At 40.8% G+C, this 5,352-nt stretch overlaps 1 non-coding gene across 1 annotated transcript; it reads right to left on the bottom strand.

Annotated features, from left to right (window-relative positions):
* Nucleotides 1-419: 419 nt before the first annotated feature.
* LOC127088836 (small nucleolar RNA R71) lies at nucleotides 420-526 on the bottom strand. The gene has a single exon (XR_007790650.1). It is a non-coding gene; the product is annotated as a small nucleolar RNA R71 (small nucleolar RNA).
* Nucleotides 527-5,352: the final 4,826 nt, after the last annotated feature.

Raw genomic sequence — 5,352 nt, 5'->3', positions numbered from 1 at the left:
GCGCACGTTTATTCTTTCATAGAATTAAGAGAGCTATGGCCGAAGATCAAAACCAAAGACCTCTTAAGGATTTCGCTCAACCATCCAATGAAGAACCTAGTTCTAGTATAGTAAACCCAACCATCCCAGCTAATAATTTCGAACTTAAACCATCCCTGTTGCAACTAGTGCAACAGAGACAATTCGCAGGTCTCGCTACTGAGAACCCAAACCAACATTTAAAAATATTTCTTCAATTAGCAGACACTTTTAAAACCAATGGAGCTTCTCCTGAGGAAATACGTTTAAGGTTATTCCCTTTTTCCCTCAGAGATAAAGCCCTATCATGGTTAGATTCCCTTCCACCCAATTCCATTACGACTTGGGATAACCTTAGAAGAGTATTCCTTGCTAGATACTTTCCCCTGAGTAAGACCATCGTTCTTCGAAACCATATAACTAGATTTACCCAAAACCAAGGAGAATCGTTGTTCGAAGCTTGGGAGAGATATAAAGAGTTGTTACGAGCATGCCCACATCACGGTTTAGAAAACTGGTTAATCATTCAAACCTTCTATAATGGACTTCACTATAACACTAAGATGACCATCGACGCTGCCGCAGGCGATACTCTGATGAAAAAACCTTATCCTGAAGCTAGTGCCCTCATTGAAGATATGGCTCAAAACCATCAATCATGGGGAGTCGAATGAGCGACAGTTGAGAAAAAGGAAGCCCAAGGAGGAGTGCATGAACTAAGCTCTATAGACATGATGCACGCTAAAATGGACGCATTAGCCCTCAAAGTCGAGCATATGTGCATAAACCCGAATACTGCAGCCGCAGTTTCGTCGGATTGTGAGATATGTGGAGCCAAAGGACACCAATTTGCAGAATGCAGTCTATTAAACGAAACCCACTCTGAGCAAGTGAACTACACCCAAGGGAACCCATACTCGAATACCTATAACCCTGGATGGAGGAATCACCCGAACTTCTCCTATAAAAGCAATAACCCAATCCAAAATAACGTACCTCCGAGACCTAGTTATCAAGCCCCAAGATCGAATCAACATATGCAACATGTGCCACCAAAGCCGAGCCTTGAGAAAATTATGGAAAATTTTATCACTGCTCAAACCCAACAAAATAAGGAGTTCATGAACCAAAACATTCATGTTAACGAATTGATTACTCAATTAGGAACCAAGGTTGACCAAATAGTTACTCACACCAAGATGCTTGAAACCTAGATCTCTCAGGTAGCTTTAAACCAAGCCCCTCAAACCACACCTGGAGTGAACCCGAAACTTCTAAGGAATGTACCAAACCCAAGATTGAGTGAACCCGAAACTTCTAAGGAATGTACCAAACCCCCGGACAAAGTAAAGGAACCAGAGGAATCTGAAAACCAGGAAGGTCAAAAGAAAGGAGAAGAACCTAAAGATAAAACTTACGTACCACCCCCGTCATATAAACCACCTATACCATATCCGCAAAGACTCAAACAAACCCAGATCAATAAACAATATCAAAAGTTTATTAAAGTTATAGAAAAACTTCATGTAGAAATCCCTTTCACAGAAGCCATCACCCAAATACCTTCTTATGCAAAGTTTCTCAAAGACATCCTTACCAACAAACGTATACTTGACGATCCAAAACCTTTGGAATGTAATGCTATTTCCGAGGACAAATTAGCAAAGAAAGATAAAGACTCTGGAAATTTCTCCATTCCTTGCTGTAGCACCTCAAATTTGCACCCCTCATTCATACATTCATTTTTAGGTCATTTAACATTTCATATTGCATTTCATCATGTCAATCAGAATTAGCTCCAAGAAGCTTGAATATCATCCAAGACACTTTGTGGGTTCTATCTGGGTGATCAGTCAACACAAGGGAAGTACTTGAGTTACTTCCAACATGTTCAAATGGGGCCTATTCATCATTCAAAATGCTAATCTGGAAGGAGCAAAAGTCTATTCCTGAGTTGTCATGCTCGCTAGGCGAGCAGTGTGGTTCGCTTAGCGAATCTGAACTGTCATGCTCGCTAGGCGAGCAAATTCTTTGCTAGGCGAAGACCACGCGTTTTAAAAGATATAACAGAAAAATCTTGGACTTGGACCTCTCTCATTTGAGCCCACAAAGCCACGAAAATCAGGTTATAAATTCTAGACTTCCATCTCCCAAAAAACCCTGGAAGAAAAATAGCTAGAGAAGAGCTAACAGAATTCAGAGCAACCTCCGGACACTGAAGGAAAAAACTCCATAGCACCAGATCACCTCCACCAATTCCATCCCGTATAAACCCCAAGAGCGCTTTGCAAACCCAACGGTGCAATTCAATTTCAACCGATCTCTCCAATCAGGTTTGTCCTATTCCCATTGTTTTACGCCTTCAATTTGAAATTTCTAAATGTGTGAGACATTATGGGAAGAGTGGGTATCGTTAGGTTTTGCATATGGATTTAGAATGCCTTGAATGTTTAATCGTTTAATTTCTGAAATGTGTACCATAGGGTTTGGAATTACTGAAATCATATTATTATCAAGAAAAAAAATCAAAACCCGCAGGCATCCGCTAGCACCTCGCTAGGCGAGCCTGTAGCGAAGCTTCGCCAAGCCTTCGCTAAGCGAAGCAGTAGCGAGCATGACAGTAGCTGTTTTTTCTTTCTAATTGCTCACTAACCCATTTTGGTGTTTGTTGTGACATGTTTTCTCTTGCATCCGTGCATTGTTCACCTGACGCTGTCGTTGTTATGTTTCTTTTGTTTGGTGCAACTCTTGATTGCATCTTATTATTCTAACCTGTTTGTTGAGCTTTTGTGAGGGCTCACATGACTCTGAAGAGATAGCTTGCTTGGTATTCCACTTTATTTGTGGGATACCACTTGGAGATTTATTCCGATTACTTGTACTGACTTGCTCTCTTTGATGGTGCCAGCTTGAGAGATCTCTGGGTTTCCTGTTTCCTTAGTTTCTGTTACTTCGGATCTTTATCCGTGTGGTATATTTTTGATCCCTTTTTACATATTCCCCGCATTTTACCGTTTTCTTAGCTGAAGACCTCGATAAGAGGCAATGTTTTTGTGTGTTTACTTTTGTGCTAAAAACCTCCATGAAGAGGCAATTGACGGATAAAAGGGATTAGTAGTCAATCCCCCGTTATTCAGTGTGTCGTTCTTTATGCTCGCACTACGTGCTGATGCTTTAGAACAAAAGCCCAAGATCTTTTGTCCGGTCAGTCAGTGGAGAGGGTTCCACCTTTCTGAATCCCCACTTTTTTGTCATGAGCTCACCCCGTCCAGGGTTAAGAGCTATGAGGTCTTATCCTCATTACCCTTTTGATCTGCTCACCCTGACGTTCAAGGTCAGTGGTTAAGAGCCCATTTGATTACCCTTCCATGGCTTGTTTGTCGAGGTTGATATTGAAGGAGAATCGCAGTCCAAAACGCAGCGGAAATTAAAATTTTCTCCTTTAGAGATCCTTACGAATGGTCATGATCAGTGATAGAATATTTACCTCTTGTGATGATTGAAACCTTTGGTGCAGATCTCTTATGACGATCAAAACCTTTGATGCAGATCCGCGGAGCGACCACGAACCTTAAACGATGACAACGTCTCTACTCAGTCCACACAAACGGATTCCTTCAATCTCAGTGCTAGCTGGTACGAATGAAGGCTTTGAGTGTGAGAGAGAGAGAGAGAGAGAGAGAGAGAGAGAGAGAGAAAACGAAAATAATGCAACCGCAATGAGTGCTTCTGCACAAGGGTTCTATTTATAGAACCACTTGTGTGGGCTTCAAGCTAAAAGGCCCACTTAAGTGTATTTTGGCCCATATCTTATAATATGCCCAAAATCACTTAAGCCCATGGTACCTTACCATATTTCGTATTCTACTCAAGTACGCCGTACCTTACGATGATCTATAATTCACTTAAGGGCACCTTACCTTACGGCATTCCTTAGTTACTCTATCTCTCATCAATCCGTCATTTGTGTGTGACCCTGTAGGTTTTCGTGACGTTGGCAATTATATTAAATCACGCATTTAACATAATAAACAGTGAGCGGTATCTAGCAACACATCACTGCTACCCAAGACACGAAAATGTCATGTGATCTGACAAAACCTTCTGTGATAATACTTATGTGTATAATTACCCTTTTGCCCTTATGTCTATATTGAACACAAGGCATAGACCGTGTCATCCTTGTCCAGTTCAATATTGGGCCCATAGACATTTATCCTGTTATGCAGGATGGGCAAATTCCATCTAGGTCACTCATGTCCCTCAGCATGCTTCGTGGAGTACCCATCAACTGTCTTTATGGTTATCCAGTTACGGACAACGTTGGATCAGCAATAAAGCACTCGACTCTACATCTAGGATCCATAGTGGTTTCAGGTCGAAGAGTGGAATACACTATTATCACCATGAGAATAACTTATGACACTTTGCATAACTTTCTATATAGTATTCTCATAGCGGGTCAATCCGGTATAAATATTACTCCTAATATTCATACCTATGTTTAAGACTTGATAACTCTTTATCCATGATCCATGAGATGTGATCATCAGTCTACAAACATAATAGTCTTAATGCTTTAATGTTATCCCACTTCACACTAAAGCTCGACTACGGATACTTTAAGAATAGTGTCCTTATGTTTAATGTGTTCTCATGATTAAGTCACACTTAATACATTAAACGGACTATCTATTCCAGGGACTTTATTAATCAACCATAATAAAGAAAATGCCTTTTATTATTAATAAATAATTCGATACAAGTACCAAAAAGTATTGGCCTCTAGGGCTTACACCAACAGATATGACCCCTCTTGACTAAAGCCCTACCCACGTATGTTTAAGCCCCATGTAGGCACGTCACTCTATGATACATGTTTTGTGTGGTGTGATCGCCCCCATAGGATTGCTAGACTTCGTATAGTCTCTCGTTTGCATGTCAATTAAGGTAGCACTGTTCCTTCGTCTAGGACTTCCTTTTTGCATGAGCATCCCTAAAACACAAACAAACTCATTGATTTTTCTTCTCCTAAGAACACGTTAACTCCTTCTACTACAGGTGAGTAAGTCTCCAAAGGTCGAGCATCTGGTAGATCGCGTAGTAATGTCGTTCATCTAAAAAACACAAAACAAATAGGTCAACCGAACTACGACAACTCTGATTCTCATGTTTAGATGAGATACGTAGGCACAAGATGCGATGTCTTGCCGAGTTTGACTAACGACTAACAACTAATACTTGTTTGTTTTCGCCCTCGTTGCGATTCTTTCCTCTTGCCCTAATTGCAATCGAGACCCTTATTCCCGTAGTCAGCCGAACTACGATTTGTTC

This window comes from Lathyrus oleraceus, chromosome 5, assembly GCF_024323335.1.
Source record: "Lathyrus oleraceus cultivar Zhongwan6 chromosome 5, CAAS_Psat_ZW6_1.0, whole genome shotgun sequence".
In the NCBI taxonomy this organism is placed as follows: Eukaryota; Viridiplantae; Streptophyta; class Magnoliopsida; order Fabales; family Fabaceae; genus Lathyrus; species Lathyrus oleraceus.
The sequence above is the reverse complement of the archived record's forward strand: the minus strand, read 5'-3'. Positions and strand labels throughout refer to the sequence as shown.